The sequence below is a fragment of the Bufo gargarizans genome, chromosome 6 (assembly GCF_014858855.1).
Source record: "Bufo gargarizans isolate SCDJY-AF-19 chromosome 6, ASM1485885v1, whole genome shotgun sequence".
NCBI lineage: Eukaryota > Metazoa > Chordata > Amphibia > Anura > Bufonidae > Bufo > Bufo gargarizans.
The window spans coordinates 24,551,481-24,571,355 of record NC_058085.1 but is presented as its reverse complement, the minus strand read 5'-3'; the positions used below and the strand labels follow the sequence as shown (position 1 = coordinate 24,571,355).

Genomic DNA, 19,875 nt, shown 5'->3' with positions numbered 1-19,875 from the left:
CCTTCGAGTCCCACGCTGGGCGCCAAAATGTTCTGGTTCTGATCAATGGTCAGGTAGGTTGATATACTGCTCCAAATTAGATAGATAGATAGATACGTGCATGCACGGCGAGAGAAATAACACTGACACACTCTATTTAAGGTCAAAGCATAATTCTAATTTATTAGGTGAGGGCTTCACATTATATACCCTCCATATTAGTGGGAGGAGTGGGCTCACATGATTGGTCTTTTAGCAAGAAGGAATGTAAACAGGAAATAAGTTTAAGGCATATGTATGATAGACTGAGAGGAATTTCTGACAGTTTCAAGTCTTTGCTGCAAATAGTTTCAATCACAGAATGCATACTGGGGGTTGTCTCTCGGACAGACACCATTTTGTAAGTGACAAGCAAGTGTCCAATATATTCCATAACAACGTCACAGAACACACTGCTTCCGCCCGGCAGTGTGTTATGGTAAACAAGAGCCCGTGCTCCTATGCCAACATCAGGGGGGCTGCCTGGGTGAAAATAAGGGTATGTCTGGGTTTAACTCTGAACCCGGACAACCCCTTTAAAAGGGATATGCAAGGGAAACCAGAACTGTATCAGTTACTGGAAGGTGGGCCCTAAAGAACGTATCAGTTACTGGAAGGTGAGCCCTAAAGAACGTATCAGTTACTGGAAGGTGAGCCCTAAAGAACGTATCAGTTACTGGAAGGTGAGCCCTAAAGAACGTATCAGTTACTGGAAGGTGAGCCCTAAAGAACGTATCAGTTACTGGAAGGTGAGCCCTAAAGAACGTATCAGTTACTGGAAGGTGAGCCCTAAAGAACGTATCAGTTACTGGAAGGTGAGCCCTAAAGAACGTATCAGTTACTGGAAGGTGAGCCCTAAAGAACGTATCAGTTACTGGAAGGTGAGCCCTAAAGAACGTATCAGCTACTGGAAGGTGAGCCCTAAAGAACGTATCAGTTACTGGAAGGTGAGCCCTAAAGAACGTATCAGTTACTGGAAGGTGAGCCCTAAAGAACGTATCAGTTACTGGAAGGTGAGCCCTAAAGAACGTATCAGTTACTGGAAGGTGAGCCCTAAAGAACGTATCAGTTACTGGAAGGTGAGCCCTAAAGAACGTATCAGTTACTGGAAGGTGAGCCCTAAAGAACGTATCAGTTACTGGAAGGTGAGCCCTAAAGAACGTATCAGTTACTGGAAGGTGAGCCCTAAAGAACGTATCAGTTACTGGAAGGTGAGCCCTTAAGAACGTATCAGTTACTGGAAGGTGGGCCCTAAAGAACGTATCAGTTACTGGAAGGTGAGCCCTAAAGAACGTATCAGTTACTGGAAGGTGAGCCCTAAAGAACGTATCAGTTACTGGAAGGTGAGCCCTAAAGAACGTATCAGTTACTGGAAGGTGAGCCCTAAAGAACGTATCAGTTACTGGAAGGTGAGCCCTAAAGAACGTATCAGTTACTGGAAGGTGGGCCCTAAAGAACGTATCAGTTACTGGAAGGTGGGCCCTAAAGAACGTATCAGTTACTGGAAGGTGGGCCCTAAAGAACGTATCAGTTACTGGAAGGTGGGCCCTAAAGAACGTATCAGTTACTGGAAGGTGGGCCCTAAAGAACGTATCAGTTACTGGAAGGTGAGCCCTAAAGAACGTATCAGTTACTGGAAGGTGAGCCCTAAAGAACGTATCAGTTACTGGAAGGTGAGCCCTAAAGAACGTATCAGTTACTGGAAGGTGAGCCCTAAAGAACTTATCCCACACACTGAAACAATGATTAAAAGCAGAAAAACGAATCCAACACATTTTAACCCTTAGGTTCACAGAGCTGTATAAGGGCAAGTGGGACAAGTTGCACTTTCTAATGCCACCATTTAATAAGGCAAACAATGTAGTGGGAGGCGGTACAAAAAATTCCAAATGGGGAGGAATTGGGAGAAAAAAAAATCCTCCACCGTTATCAGGTTTTGTTCCTACGTCGTACCCATTGTGGCAAAACTGACCTGTGCCCTTTATTCTATGGGTCAGTACGATTACAGTGATGCCCCATATCTATATATTTTTTGTCTAAATAGTCTAAAATTAAATAAAAACTTTGAATTTTTTTTAACATCCCCATTCATTATATTCTGACCACCATAAGTTTTTTTGTAGTTCTATCTGCTGCGCTGTGGGGGGTCTCATTATTTTGCGGGACAATCTGTAGTTTTTATTGACACCATTTTAGCTGTCTTACATTTAGACCTTTTTCTACGTCTGAAACAGGCACAGAAAATGGTAGATGAGATGGGCCTCCCGGACCTCCACCTTCCCCGACCATGCCCACAACTTTAGACCTGGCATGAGCGAGGAGAAGTCTCAGATCTAACTAACCGCTGCACCGCAATCTGCGCCTGAAGTGCATGCCCGACTCTTGTCTCTTCAAAAATCTTACTCTGAGCGGAAACCCAACAGACCCCATTATAGTCTGCGGGACCCTCAGGCTCCGTTATGTAAAATCTGTCCTTTCCGTTCTCCTGCACCTTTGCCCCCCCTATCCCACAGGCCACCTTGATCAGGTGGTACATATAGCGGTGCCGGCTCCTCTCATTGGCTGCTGACATCATTTCTAATACCTGATATGGAGAAAAGGGACAGAGTTACCCCTAAACATCTCCTGAGCACACACAGAGCCCCGATACCAGCAGATTACATCGCCGGCTCTGCTACATGGACATGACAGAGACTCCGCTGTAGTAACTGAACATTACACATACACAGCTCTGCTACATGGACATGACAGAGACTCAGCTGTAGTAACTGAACATTACACATACACAGCTCTGCTACATGGACATGACAGAGACTCAGCTGTAGTAACTGAACATTACACATACACAGCTCTGCTACATGGACATGACAGAGACTCAGCTGTAGTAACTGAACATTACACATACACAGCTCTGCTACATGGACATGACAGAGACTCAGCTGTAGTAACTGAGCATTACACATACACAGCTCTGCTACATGGACATGACAGAGACTCAGCTGTAGTAACTGAACATTACACATACACAGCTCTGCTACATGGACATGACAGAGACTCAGCTGTAGTAACTGAGCATTACACATACACAGCTCTGCTACATGGACATGACAGAGACTCAGCTGTAGTAACTGAATATTACACATACACAGCTCTGCTACATGGACATGACAAAGACTCAGCTGTAGTACATGAACATTACACATACACAGCTCTGCTACATGGACATGACAAAGACTCAGCTGTAGTAACTGAACGTTACACATACACAGCTCTGCTACATGGACATGACAGAGACTCCGCTGTAGTAACTGAACATTACACATACACAGCTCTGCTACATGGACATGACAGAGACTCAGCTGTAGTAACTGAACATTACACATACACAGCTCTGCTACATGGACATGACAGAGACTCAGCTGTAGTAACTGAACATTACACATACACAGCTCTGCTACATGGACATGACAGAGACTCAGCTGTAGTAACTGAACATTACACATACACAGCTCTGCTACATGGACATGACAGAGACTCAGCTGTAGTAACTGAACATTACACATACACAGCTCTGCTACATGGACATGACAGAGACTCAGCTGTAGTAACTGAGCATTACACATACACAGCTCTGCTACATGGACATGACAGAGACTCAGCTGTAGTAACTGAACATTACACATACACAGCTCTGCTACATGGACATGACAGAGACTCAGCTGTAGTAACTGAGCATTACACATACACAGCTCTGCTACATGGACATGACAGAGACTCAGCTGTAGTAACTGAATATTACACATACACAGCTCTGCTACATGGACATGACAAAGACTCAGCTGTAGTACATGAACATTACACATACACAGCTCTGCTACATGGACATGACAAAGACTCAGCTGTAGTAACTGAACATTACTCATACACAGCTCTGCTACATGGACATGACAGAGACTCCGCTGTAGTAACTGAACATTACACACACACAGCTCTGCTACATGGACATGACAGAGACTCAGCTGTAGTAACTGAACATCACACATACACAGCTCTGCTACATGGACATGACAGAGACTCAGCTGTAGTAACTGAACATTACACATACACAGCTCTGCTACATGGACATGACAAAGACTAAGCTGTAGTAACTGAACATTACACATACACAGCTCTGCTACATGGACATGACAGAGACTCCGCTGTAGTAACTGAACATTACACATATACAGCTCTGCTACATGGACATGACAGAGACTCTGCTGTAGTAACTGAACATTACACATACACAGCTCTGCTGCATGGACATGACAGAGACTCAGCTGTAGTAACTGAACATTACACACACACAGCTCTGCTGCATGGACATGACAGAGACTCAGCTGTAGTAACTGAACATTACACATACACAGCTCTGCTACATGGACATGACAGAGACTCAGCTGTAGTAACAGAACATTACACATACACAGCTCTGCTACATGGACATGACAAAGACTCTGCTGTAGTAACTGAACATTACACATACACAGCTCTGCTACATGGACATGACAAAGACTCCGCTGTAGTAACTGAACATTACACATACACAGCTCTGCTACATGGACATGACAAAGACTCAGCTGTAGTACATGAACATTACACATACACAGCTCTGCTACATGGACATGACAAAGACTCAGCTGTAGTAACTGAACATTACTCATACACAGCTCTGCTACATGGACATGACAGAGACTCAGCTGTAGTAACTGAACATTACACATACACAGCTCTGCTGCATGGACATGACAGAGACTCCGCTGTAGTAACTGAACATTACACATACACAGCTCTGCTACATGGACATGACAAAGACTCAGCTGTAGTAACTGAACATTACACATACACAGCTCTGCTACATGGACATGACAAAGACTCAGCTGTAGTAACTGAACATTACTCATACACAGCTCTGCTACATGGACATGACAGAGACTCCACTGTAGTAACTGAACATTACACATACACAGCTCTGCTACATGGACATGACAAAGACTCAGCTGTAGTAACTGAACATTACACATACACAGCTATGCTACATGGACATGACAAAGACTCAGCTGTAGTCACTGAACATCACACATACACAGCTCTGCTACATGGACATGACAGAGACTCAGCTGTAGTAACTGAACATTACACATACACAGCTCTGCTACATGGACATGACAGAGACTCTGCTGTAGTAACTGAACATTACACATACACAGCTCTGCTACATGAACATGACAAAGACTCCGCTGTAGTAACTGAACATTACACATACACAGCTCTGCTACATGGTCATGACAGAGACTGAGCTGTAGTAACTGAACATTACACATACACAGCTCTGCTACATGGACATGACAGAGACTCAGCTGTAGTAACTGAACATTACACATACACAGCTCTGCTACATGGACATGACAGAGACTCAGCTGTAGTAACTGAACATTACACATACACAGCTCTGCTACATGGACATGACAGAGACTCCGCTGTAGTAACTGAACATCACACATACACAGCTCTGATACATGGAAATGACAAAGACCCAGCTGTAGTAACTGAACATTACACATACACAGCTCTGCTACATGGACATGACAGAGACTCAGCTGTAGTAACTGAACATTACACATACACAGCTCTGCTACATGGACATGACAGAGACTCCGCTGTAGTAACTGAACATTACACATACACAGCTCTGCTACATGGACATGACAGAGACTCAGCTGTAGTAACTGAACATTACACATACACAGCTCTGCTGCACACACTGATAGAACTCTTTAGAGGCATATTAACATAAACAGCTTGGTTGTATGCACATACAGCTCAACTACACAGACATTACACGGATACAGCTCATTTATACAAACATTACAGGTTTACAGCTCTGCTACATACAGACTGGGATTCCACACAGCACAGCAGAGTCTCACACACAGCGCAGAAAAACCTAGTCATGTGATCTCCATGACTCCTCCCACACCTGATCACATGGTCATGACATCATCACAGGTCCTGTACGGTCTGCAGCACAGCCTGACTCCTCCCACAAACGGTCACATGGTCATGACATCACCACAGGTCCTGTATATTCTCCTGCAGCATAACCTGACTCCTCCCACACCTGATCACATGGTAATGACATCATCACAGGTCCTGTACCTTCTCATTCAGCACAGCCTGACTCCTCCCACACCTGATCACATGGTCATGACATCATCACAGGTCCTGTACCTTCTCCTGCAGCACAGCCTGGAGCCCGACTACTACATGGTGGTAGAAATTACAGCCCAGGAGGCTCCATAGTGAAGGGTTGTCAGAGGAGGACACGCCTGCCCCCAGGTAAGTGGAACACTCATCACATCCACACATATAAGGCTCCACAGCCACAGAGATACACAGCTCCATCCGCCCTTAAGGCCAAGTTCACACTGCAGTTATTTCCTTCAGTTATTGAGCCCAGACCAGCAGTGAAGCGACTCAGAGATCAGGTGTAATGGGAAGATCTGCACCTGTTCTGTGTTTTTCTCCCGCACCAGGTTTTGGCTCACAATAACTGATGGAAATAACTGATCAAATAACTGAAGTGTGAACTCAGCCTAATCTACAAACTCCAGAGAACATGAAGCAGGAGGTAAAGACGCAGCTTCTGGGGCAGGACACCAGCCTAAAGATAATAACATAACATACCAATCACAAGGGGTTGGTTCTAGTATACAATGCATTTCAAGGGCTGCCTTCCTCAGGTGCAACAAAAGCCTGGAGCAGGGGGCGTTATATAGAAGACATATCCAGGAGATCTCAGAGACATGGACTGGAGGAGGGGGCGTTATATAGAAGACATATCCAGGAGATCTCAGAGACGTGGACTGGAGGAGGGGGCGTTATATAGATGACATATCCAGGAGATCTCAGAGACGTGGACTGGAGGAGGGGGCGTTATATAGAAGACATATCCAGGAGATCTCAGAGACGTGGACTGGAGGAGGGGGCGTTATATAGAAGACATATCCAGGAGATCTCAGAGACGTGGACTGGAGGAGGGGGCGTTATATAGAAGACATATCCAGGAGATCTCAGAGACGTGGACTGGAGGAGGGGGCGTTATATAGAAGACATGTCCAGGAGATCTCAGAGACGTGGACTGGAGCAGGGGGCGTTATATAGATGACATATCCAGGAGATCTCAGAGACGTGGACTGGAGGAGGGGGCGTTATATATAAGACATATCCAGGAGATCTCAGAGATGTGGACTGGAGCAGGGGGCGTTATATAGAAGACATATCCAGAGACGTGGACTGGAGGAGGGGGCGTTATATAGATGACATATCCAGGAGATCTCAGAGACGTGGACTGGAGGAGGGGGCGTTATATAGAAGACATATCCAGGAGATCTCAGAGACGTGGACTGGAGGAGGGGCGTTATATAGAAGACATCCAGGAGATCTCAGAGACGTGGACTGGAGCAGGGGGCGTTATATAGAAGACATATCCAGGAGATCTCAGAGACGTGGACTGGAGGAGGGGACGTTATATAGAAGACATATCCAGGAGATCTCAGAGACGTGGACTGGAGGAGGGGACGTTATATAGAAGACATATCCAGGAGATCTCAGAGAGGTGGACTAGAGCAGGGGGCGTTATATAGAAGCCATATCCAGGAGATCTCAGAGACGTGGACTGGAGGAGGGGGTGTTATATAGAACCCATATCCAGGAGATCTCAGAGACGTGGACTGGAGCACGGGGCGTTATATAGAAGACATATCCAGGAGATCTCAGAGACGTGGACTGGAGGAGGGGGCGTTATATAGAAGACGTAAACAGGAGATCTCAGAGACGTGGACTGGAGGAGGGGGCGTTATATAGAAGACATATCCAGGAGATCTGAGATGTGGACTGGATGAAGGGGGGGTTATATAGAAGACATAACCAGGAGATCTCAGAGACGTGGACTGCAACAGGGGACGTTATATAGAAGACATATCCAGGAGATCTCAGAGACGTGGACTGGAGGAGGGGACGTTATATAGAAGACATATCCAGGAGATCTCAGAGACATGGACTGGAGGAGGGGGCGTTATATAGAAGACATATCCAGGAGATCTCAGAGACATGGACTGGAGGAGGGTGCGTTATATAGAAGACATTTCCAGGAGATCTCAGAGACGTGGACTGGAGCAAGGGGTGTTATATAGAAGACATATCCAGGAGATCTCAGAGACGTGGACTGGAGCAGGGGGCGTTATATAGAAGACATATCCAGGAGATCTCAGAGACGTGGACTGGAGCAGGGGGCGTTCTATAGAAGACATATCCAGGAGATCTCAGAGACGTGGACTGGAGCAGGGGGCGTTCTATAGAAGACATATCCAGGAGATCTCAGAGACGTGGACTGGAGGAGGAGGCGTATTATAGAAGAAATATCCAGGAGATCTCAGAGACATGGATTGGATGTCACGGATGTTGTTACAGAAAACTAGAAGACACAAATGAGATCCGACTGACTTGATCCAAAACTAAGGAACAAAAGGGTAAGCCCTGTAACAGCCTTAGCTCTCTCCCTTACTGCTCAGCCTATGCATAAATCTCAATGGTAGAAAATTGCATACCCTCGTTCCTCGACTGTAAGACACCTGAACACCCTATAATAGTGAGGGGACACGACCACCGGCTCCCTACACTTAATACGAAGGGGGTCAGAGTCACCTAGGATCAAGCCCACAGGAAAACAGAAATAAAGAAACAGACTTACGCAGCAGTAACAGCTTCTAGCATCAGCACACTCCAGGAAGTTGTATAAACCGCAAGGTAAGGCAGTATGGGGAGGAGATATATAGGGAGGCAATCACTGCTAATAGATGATAGCTGGGAGAGGGATGAGAGATGTCAAAACGAAAGAAAAACAAAAGAAGAACGTGCAGAAGGTACTGAAGAACGTCTAACAGAACTTCTCAAAGATCTGGTGGTGACACTGGAGCAGGGGGCGTTATATAGAAGACATATCCAGGAGATCTCAGAGACGTGGACTGGAGCAGGGGGCGTTATATAGAAGACATATCCAGGAGATCTCAAAGATGTGGACTGGAGGAGGGGGCGTTATATAGAATACATATCCAGGAGATCTCAGAGACGTGGACTGGAGCAGGGGACGTTATATAGAAGACATATCCAGGAGATCTCAGAGACGTGGACTGGAGGAGGGGGCGTTATATAGAAGACATATCCAGGAGATCTCAGAGACGTGGACTGGAGCAGGGGACGTTATATAGAACTGTCTCACACGGTAAAGATACTAGGTAGTACGTTCACTAAATATAATACGTATCACACTGCCTGAAGAACGTATTTAAAAGAAAATAATAAAGTGTTTATTAGTAACTGGTTAAAACGGGAAATTCTGTTCATCACTTTCATGAATTTCAGGCACCAGACTAAAGTTATCTAGTCGAGGATAATTATTGACCCTTATTGCTACATCAAAAACAGTCTGGACTAAATCCTAGTCCTGCTGGCACATTGGTGCTAGGAGAAGGAATAAGGACACGGTTCGTGCGTTGTAAATAGGCACAGGTGCGCTCAATTGCAGTCCTACCTAAGTCTGTAAAGCAGAGCAGCTAATAGTAAATTGAGGCTGGAAGCCCTGTTGAGAATATTAGTCTGTGTCGACTCCAGATCTCATGAATTGTTTATATGTGAAGTAGTTCACACACAACATCAGGACATCCAAACAGCAGCAGCCACATCTCAGGAGATATCAGAGACGTGGACTGGAGCAGGGGACTGGAACGCCCATTACATAAATATTCATCCTTTTCTAACAATCACTAAAAACATAAAATGAGTGGCACTACAAGAAGAGGATCACCCCCCCCCCCCCAAGGATATTTAAATACAGGACACGAGGCTGAAGTTGGTTTCTTATTCAGAAGTTTCAGTGAGCGTCCCGAGGGGAAATCAGATGAAAGTGGCATTAAAATAGAAAAGACGGGCACAAAATGGGCAGAAAAGTGTGAAAACTGAAATGAATTCGGGCACTGATCTGACACTGGTGACATACAGAGGGTGGTGCCCGCACCATATACAGGGGAGTTCAGCCCAAATAGGTTCTGGGCACAAGAACTAGCAGCAAAGTGGACTGACGGACACTGTCACTGATCTCAATAAGTAACTGGTGTTTTTAAACGGTTAAATGAATTTGGGCCGGGCTGAAATGAAATGTATATGATGTGGGGCATCACCCTCTGTGTGTTGGCAGTGGCCAAATTCATTTAACACTGTGGATGACACTGATATGGGGGTGTTGTGGATGACACTGTTATGGGGGGGCGCTGTGAATGACACTGTTATGGGGGGGCGCTGTGGATGACACTGTTATGGGGGGGGCACTGTGGATGTCACTGTTATGGGGGGGCACTGTGGATGTCACTGTTATGGGGGGGCGCTGTGGATGTCACTGTTATGGGGGGGGGCGCTGTGGATGTCACTGTTATGGGGGGGGGCGCTGTGGATGTCACTGTTATGGGGGCGCCGCTGTGGATGTCACTGTTATGGGGGGGGCGCTGTGGATGTCACTGTTATGGGGGGGCGCTGTGGATGTCACTGTTATGGGGGGGCGCTGTGGATGTCACTGTTATGGGGGGGCGCTGTGGATGTCACTGTTATGGGGGGGGCGCTGTGGATGTCACTGTTATGGGGGGGCGCTGTGGATGTCACTGTTATGGGGGGGCGCTGTGGATGTCACTGTTATGGGGGGGCGCTGTGGATGTCACTGTTATGGGGGGGCGCTGTGGATGTCACTGTTATGGGGGGGCGCTGTGGATGTCACTGTTATGGGGGAGCGCTGTCACGCTGGACGGGATACAAGATGCACCGAATACAACAAAACAAATGTCTAGGCAAGAAGCTGGGGAAAAAGGTCACCTCCTGACAAATCCCTACCAGCTCTCTCTAGACTTCTATGCCCACATTCAGACCCTGAAGGTGGGAATAAACATGTCCTTGTGCCTAGGCTAAAAATTCCCTAAAATCCCTAAGATGGTGAAAGGGGGAAAGAGGCAGCCTACTCCCTCAGAACCTGGAGGGGGCAGGCGTCTCTCTAACAGCCTAGACAGACAATCACAAGAAAACAAAACCAACTTATCTTGTTCTGAGCAGGAACAGCAATCCTTCCCTCCTTCCCTCCTCTGAACAAGACAGAAGCTATAACCCGCACAGGACACTGGGAGTGGGCGTAATTTAAACTTATACCAACGACCCCACCCAGTGCACCTGAAGGGAGGCGGATACAGCTCAACTCCAAAATAATAACAAAAGGCTACACATGTGCTGCTAACCTAGCATACCTCCGCACATGACCTGAGCAGGGAATGAAAGTACCTCCCCCTTCTACGGGTGACCTCCGGACACCCCGGCCCAACTTTATCCGGGTGGGATCTGTGAAAAGCCCTCACCAGTCGGCTGGCACTAACATCCACAGCCGGAACCCACATCCTCTCCTCAGGGCCGTATCCCTCCAGTCTATCAGGTACTGAAGGGAACCCTGAAGAACTCTTGAGTCGAGAACCCTAGAGATCTCGAACTCTAAATTTCCATCAACCAGAACAGGAGGAGGCAATGGCGATGGTTCCACCGGTTTCACATATTTCTTCAGTAAAGACCTGTGGAACACATCATGGATCCTCCAAGTCTGCGGAAGATCCAGACGAAACGCTACAGGATTGACCACCGCAGATATTTTGTAAGGTCCAATAAATCTTGGACCCAGTTTCTAAGATGGTACTCTCAGTTTAATATTCTTAGTAGATAACCACAACAGATCACCCACACAAAAGTCCGGACAAGTCATACGTCTCCTGTCAGCCATTCGCTTATACCTCTCACCCATCTTCTCCAAATTCACTTGGATCCTCCGCCACATAGAAGACAAGGCAGAAGAAAATCTCTCCTCCTCTAGCATCTCAGAGGAACTAGTCCCAGAAAAGGTACCAAACTGAGAATGAAAACCGCATGCGCCAAAAAATGGCGACTTACCCGTGGACTCCTGCCCACTGTTATTCTAAAGCAAACTCTGCTAGGGATAAGAATGAGGACCAGTCTTCCTGATTCTCAGCCACAAAGCACCTAAAGTAGGTCTCCAGGTTTTGATTAGTACGCTCTGTCTGCCCATTCGACTGCAGATGAAAAGCCGATGAGAACGAAAGCTGAATGCCAAGCCGAGAGCAGAACGCCCTCCAAAACCTGGAGACAAACTGCGTGCCCCTATCAGAAATCACATCCGAGGGAATGCCATGTAATTTCACAAAATTATCAACAAAAATCTGAGCAAGAGTCTTGGCATTGGGCAGACTAGCTAACGATACAAAGTGAGCCATTTTACTAAACCGGTAAACATTCACCAAAATTACTGTTTTCCTGGAGGAACTTGGAAGATCCGTAATAAAGTCCAAAGACAAGTGCGTCCAAGGACGAGGCAGAATAGACAAAGGAAGAAGTGAACCAGAAGGTCGAGTGTGAGCAGCCTTTGACCGTGCACAGGTTTCACAAGCTGCTACGTAATCCTCAACACTCTTACGTAACCCGGGCCACCAGAACCTCCGGGACACAAGATCAAAGGTGGACTTACCACCAGGATGTCCAGCAAGGACAGTATCGTGATGTTCCTTGAATACCTTGTATCGCAGTCCATCGGGAACAACCAACCTCCCTGGGGGACAAGAACCAGGAGCCCCCTCCTGGGCTCCCAACACCTCCATCTCCAATTCGGGGTACAGAGCGGAGACCACCACCACATCAGCCAAATTCGGAGCAGGATCCTCTGAATCACACCCCCCAGTAAAACTGCGAGACATCGCATCTGCCTTGACGTTTTTAACCCCTGGGCGAAAAGTAACCACAAAATTGTACCTGCTAAAGAACAGTGACCATCTAGCCTGTCTAGGATTCAGACGCTTGGCAGATTGCAGGTAAGCCAAACTCTTATGATCAGTATATACCGTAACGGGATGAGACGCCCCCTCCAACCAGTGATGCCATTCCTCAAAGGCCAATTTGATGGCCAGCAATTAACTATCTCCTACATCATAATTCCTCTCGGCGACCGAGAGCTTCTTGGGAAAAAAAGCACACGGAACCCATTTGCCAGTAGATGATCCTTGAGACAGCACTGCTCCAACCCCCACTTCTGATGCATCCACCTCCACCACAAATGGCTGAGACACATCGGGCTGCACCAGAATGGGAGCAGACGCAAAATATTCCTTAAAGGGGTTCTGCACCTTCATTTAACTGATGATCTATCCTTTGGATAGATCATCAGCTTCTGATTGGCGGGGGTCCGACACCCGGGACCCCCGCCGATCAGCTGTTTGAGAAGGCAGCGGCGCTCCAGCAGCGCCGCTGCCTTCTCACTATTTACCGCCGGGCCGCCCGCCCACTGACGTCACGACTTGTATCAACTAGAGTGGGCAGGGCTAAGCTCCATTCAAGTGAACAGAGCTTAGCCGCGCCCACTCTAGTTGATACAAGTCGTGATGTCAGTGGGCGGGCGGCCCGGCGGTAAATAGTGAGAAGGCCGCGGCGCTGCTGGAGCGCCGCTGCCTTCTCGAACAGCTGATCGGCAGGGGTCCCGGGTGTCGGACCCCCGCCGATCAGAAGCTGATGATCTATCCAGAGGATAGATCATCAGTTAAATGAAGGTGCAGAACCCCTTTAATAGCCGAAAAGGCCTGCAATGCCTCATCCGACCAGACAGAGACGTTGACGCCCTTCTTAGTCATATCGGTCAGAGGTTTTACAATGGTAGAATAGTTCAAGATAAATTTCCTATAATAATTAGTAAACCCCAAAATCTGCATTAAAGCTTTCTGATTCTCCGGTCGGTCCCATTCCAGAACCGCCCGGACCTTTTCGGGGTCCATACGAAAACCAGAGTCAGAAAGTAGATATCCCAGAAACTGAAGCTCCTGCACAGAAAACACACATTTCTCCAATTTGGCATATAATTTATTCTCCCGAAGGATTGACAAAACCTGTCTCGCATGATCCTGATGGGTCTTCAGATCAGGAGAGTAAATTAGAATGTCATCCAAGTAAACTACCATGAACCTCCCCACAAAATGATGGAAAATGTCATTGACGAATCACTGAAATACCGCTGGTGCGTTAGTTAACCCAAAAGGCATAACCAGATTCTCAAAATGACCCTCGTGCGTATTCAAGGCCGTTTTCCACTCATCCCCTTCCTTGATTCTGATCAGATTGTAGGCTCCTCTTAAATCCAACTTAGAGAACACCTTGGCTCCAACAATCTGATCAAAAAGATTGGAGATCAAAGGAAGGGGATACGGATCACGGACCGCAATACGGTTCAACTCCTGGAAATCCAAACAAGGTCTCAGCGATCCATCCTTTTTCATTGCAAAGAATAAACCAACAGCAACCGGAGACTTAGATGGCCTAATATGACCTTTTGCCAAACTCTCGGCAATATACTTCCGCATGACCTCTCTTTCAGGTTGAGAAAGATTGTAAAGCCGAGACTTTGGCAACTTAGCCCCTGGGATGAGATTAACTGGACAATCATAGTCACGATGAGGGGGAAATTCCTGAGCCCCACCCTCCGAGAAGACATCCACAAAATCTGAGAGATACTGAGGTAAAGCTGTAGTAGACACACCAGAGATAGATGTGCCAAGACAATTGTCCGAGCAAAATTCACTCCAACCAATGATCTGTCTTGCTTGCCAATCTATAATTGGGTTATGTTTTGTCAACCACTGTTAACCTAAGACTATAGGAGGGGGCAAGTCCTTCATGACAAAACAAGACATGATTTCAACATGTGACTCACCCACCTTTAACTGAATACCATGAGTGAGACTCCTTTGAGAAAGAGGGGAAGAATCAATTGCGAAAACTGGAATCTCTCTTTCTAAAGTGCAAGTACTTAGACCCAGATTTTGAAGAAAAAGAAAATCAATAATGTTTACCACAGTCAATGAATACTTCAACAATAAATTTAAAGTGTAGCGCCACCATAGCTGGAAGGAGAAAACGAGTATTACAGGGAGCTTGCATACCTGCTTGCTCCACCACCCCATTCACACTACCAAGAGTCAGGGATGTTTTTTTTTCTTTAAGTAAACCTCTTTGTGATTCTTTCTCATCAACATGCGGTTTAACAAAAGGACAAACAAAAATAAAATTACCACTTTTCCCACAGTAATAACATAGTTTATGCAACCTCCTAAAGTTCCTACTACCAGAACGGATAGACACCTGACCCAGCTGCATAGGTTCCTCCACTACCCCAGAGTTACATGTCATATCACCCTTGCGCAGAGGGAACCTTACTCCTCTCTCTAATATGTCTATCTAACCGTACTGCCAAAGACATAGCATTCTCCAATGTATCCAGGTACTCATGAAAAGCAAGGGCATCTTTCAATCTCTCAGATAACCCCTCACAAAACTGACTACGTAACGCGGGGTCATTCCACTCTGACTCGGTAGCCCATCTCCTAAACTCAACGCAGTAAGCCTCTGCAGTATGTTCGCCTTGTAATAAATTACGCAATTTAGATTCCGCCATTGAGACCCGATCTGGATCATCATAAATGAATCCCAAGGCTTAAAAAAATTCTTCCACCGACCGGAGGGCCAGAGAACCGGACGGCAGAGAAAAGGCCCAGGATTGCGCGTCCCCTTTAAGCAGGGATATGATTATCCTTACCCTTTGACTCTCATCACCAGACGAAGATGGACGCAGCCGAAAATACAGCTTGCATGACTCTTTAAAGCGGATAAAGTCATCCACACCCCTGCAAATCTATCAGGGAGAGCAACTTTAGGCTCCCCATAAATTTGACTTCCTCCTATTGCACCTGATGTCATAGCATTCTGACACCGTGTGACCGAATTACGCAGATCAGCCACCTCTAGAGATAATCCCTGCATGCGATCAACTAGCGCTTCAATTGACCCCATCTCAAAAACAGCTGAGAAATGGCAGTCAAAGTATTGGCGGGTTATAATGTCACACTGGACAGGATACAAGATACACAGAACACAACAAAACAAATGTCTAGGCAAGAAGCTGGGGATAAAGGTCACCTCCTGACAAATCCCTACCAGCTCTCCCTAGACTTCTATGCCCACATTCAGACCCTGAAGGTGGGAATGAACGTGTCCTCGTGCCTAGGCTGAAAATGCCCTAAAATCCCTAAGATGGTGAAAGGGGGAAACAGGCAGCCTGCTCCCTCAGAACCTGGAGGGGGCAGGCGTCTCTCTAACAGCCTAGACAGAAAACCACAAGAAAACAAAACCAAAGTATCTTGTTCTGAGCAGGAACAGCAATCCTTCCCTCCCTCCCTCCTTCCTTCCTTCTTCTGAACAAGACAGAAGCTATAACCCGCACAGGACACTGGGAGTGGGCGTAATTTAAACTCATACCAACGACCCCACCCAGTGCACCTGAAGGGAGGCGGATACAGCTCAACTCCAAAATAATAACAAAAGGCTACACATGTGCTGCTAACCTAGCATACCTCCGCACATGACCTGAGCAGGGAATGAAAGTACCTCCCCCTTCTACGGGTGACCTCCGGACACCCCGGCCCAACTTTATCCGGGTGGGATCTGTGAAAAGCCCTCACCAGTCGGCTGGCACTAACATCCACAGCCGGAACCCACATCCTCTCCTCAGGGCCGTATCCCTCCAGTCTATCAGGTACTGAAGGGAACCCTGAAGAACTCTTGAGTCGAGAACCCTAGAGATCTCGAACTCTAAATTTCCATCAACCAGAACAGGAGGAGGCAATGGCGATGGTTCCACCGGTTTCACATATTTCTTCAGTAAAGACCTGTGGAACACATCATGGATCCTCCAAGTCTGCGGAAGATCCAGACGAAACGCTACAGGATTGACCACCGCAGATATTTTGTAAGGTCCAATAAATCTTGGACCCAGTTTCTAAGATGGTACTCTCAGTTTAATATTCTTAGTAGATAACCACAACAGATCACCCACACAAAAGTCCGGACAAGTCATACGTCTCCTGTCAGCCATTCGCTTATACCTCTCACCCATCTTCTCCAAATTCACTTGGATCCTCCGCCACATAGAAGACAAGGCAGAAGAAAATCTCTCCTCCTCTAGCATCTCAGAGGAACTAGTCCCAGAAAAGGTACCAAACTGAGAATGAAAACCGCATGCGCCAAAAAATGGCGACTTACCCGTGGACTCCTGCCCACTGTTATTCTAAAGCAAACTCTGCTAGGGATAAGAATGAGGACCAGTCTTCCTGATTCTCAGCCACAAAGCACCTAAAGTAGGTCTCCAGGTTTTGATTAGTACGCTCTGTCTGCCCATTCGACTGCAGATGAAAAGCCGATGAGAACGAAAGCTGAATGCCAAGCCGAGAGCAGAACGCCCTCCAAAACCTGGAGACAAACTGCGTGCCCCTATCAGAAATCACATCCGAGGGAATGCCATGTAATTTCACAAAATTATCAACAAAAATCTGAGCAAGAGTCTTGGCATTGGGCAGACTAGCTAACGATACAAAGTGAGCCATTTTACTAAACCGGTAAACATTCACCAAAATTACTGTTTTCCTGGAGGAACTTGGAAGATCCGTAATAAAGTCCAAAGACAAGTGCGTCCAAGGACGAGGCAGAATAGACAAAGGAAGAAGTGAACCAGAAGGTCGAGTGTGAGCAGCCTTTGACCGTGCACAGGTTTCACAAGCTGCTACGTAATCCTCAACACTCTTACGTAACCCGGGCCACCAGAACCTCCGGGACACAAGATCAAAGGTGGACTTACCACCAGGATGTCCAGCAAGGACAGTATCGTGATGTTCCTTGAATACCTTGTATCGCAGTCCATCGGGAACAACCAACCTCCCTGGGGGACAAGAACCAGGAGCCCCCTCCTGGGCTCCCAACACCTCCATCTCCAATTCGGGGTACAGAGCGGAGACCACCACCACATCAGCCAAATTCGGAGCAGGATCCTCTGAATCACACCCCCCAGTAAAACTGCGAGACATCGCATCTGCCTTGACGTTTTTAACCCCTGGGCGAAAAGTAACCACAAAATTGTACCTGCTAAAGAACAGTGACCATCTAGCCTGTCTAGGATTCAGACGCTTGGCAGATTGCAGGTAAGCCAAACTCTTATGATCAGTATATACCGTAACGGGATGAGACGCCCCCTCCAACCAGTGATGCCATTCCTCAAAGGCCAATTTGATGGCCAGCAATTAACTATCTCCTACATCATAATTCCTCTCGGCGACCGAGAGCTTCTTGGGAAAAAAAGCACACGGAACCCATTTGCCAGTAGATGATCCTTGAGACAGCACTGCTCCAACCCCCACTTCTGATGCATCCACCTCCACCACAAATGGCTGAGACACATCGGGCTGCACCAGAATGGGAGCAGACGCAAAATATTCCTTAAAGGGGTTCTGCACCTTCATTTAACTGATGATCTATCCTTTGGATAGATCATCAGCTTCTGATTGGCGGGGGTCCGACACCCGGGACCCCCGCCGATCAGCTGTTTGAGAAGGCAGCGGCGCTCCAGCAGCGCCGCTGCCTTCTCACTATTTACCGCCGGGCCGCCCGCCCACTGACGTCACGACTTGTATCAACTAGAGTGGGCAGGGCTAAGCTCCATTCAAGTGAACAGAGCTTAGCCGCGCCCACTCTAGTTGATACAAGTCGTGATGTCAGTGGGCGGGCGGCCCGGCGGTAAATAGTGAGAAGGCCGCGGCGCTGCTGGAGCGCCGCTGCCTTCTCGAACAGCTGATCGGCAGGGGTCCCGGGTGTCGGACCCCCGCCGATCAGAAGCTGATGATCTATCCAGAGGATAGATCATCAGTTAAATGAAGGTGCAGAACCCCTTTAATAGCCGAAAAGGCCTGCAATGCCTCATCCGACCAGACAGAGACGTTGACGCCCTTCTTAGTCATATCGGTCAGAGGTTTTACAATGGTAGAATAGTTCAAGATAAATTTCCTATAATAATTAGTAAACCCCAAAATCTGCATTAAAGCTTTCTGATTCTCCGGTCGGTCCCATTCCAGAACCGCCCGGACCTTTTCGGGGTCCATACGAAAACCAGAGTCAGAAAGTAGATATCCCAGAAACTGAAGCTCCTGCACAGAAAACACACATTTCTCCAATTTGGCATATAATTTATTCTCCCGAAGGATTGACAAAACCTGTCTCGCATGATCCTGATGGGTCTTCAGATCAGGAGAGTAAATTAGAATGTCATCCAAGTAAACTACCATGAACCTCCCCACAAAATGATGGAAAATGTCATTGACGAATCACTGAAATACCGCTGGTGCGTTAGTTAACCCAAAAGGCATAACCAGATTCTCAAAATGACCCTCGTGCGTATTCAAGGCCGTTTTCCACTCATCCCCTTCCTTGATTCTGATCAGATTGTAGGCTCCTCTTAAATCCAACTTAGAGAACACCTTGGCTCCAACAATCTGATCAAAAAGATTGGAGATCAAAGGAAGGGGATACGGATCACGGACCGCAATACGGTTCAACTCCTGGAAATCCAAACAAGGTCTCAGCGATCCATCCTTTTTCATTGCAAAGAATAAACCAACAGCAACCGGAGACTTAGATGGCCTAATATGACCTTTTGCCAAACTCTCGGCAATATACTTCCGCATGACCTCTCTTTCAGGTTGAGAAAGATTGTAAAGCCGAGACTTTGGCAACTTAGCCCCTGGGATGAGATTAACTGGACAATCATAGTCACGATGAGGGGGAAATTCCTGAGCCCCACCC

The 19,875-nt window shown here is 47.0% G+C and overlaps 1 protein-coding gene across 1 annotated transcript in view; it reads left to right on the top strand.

Annotated features, from left to right (window-relative positions):
• Positions 1-6,313: 6,313 nt before the first annotated feature.
• Positions 6,314-19,875, top strand: part of LOC122940413 (oocyte zinc finger protein XlCOF7.1-like) — a 70,976-nt gene continuing 57,414 nt past the window's right edge. The window contains exon 1 of the mRNA XM_044297084.1: positions 6,314-6,396. The gene's annotated coding sequence lies outside the window, so the exon portion shown is untranslated. The remainder of the gene's footprint in view (positions 6,397-19,875) is intronic.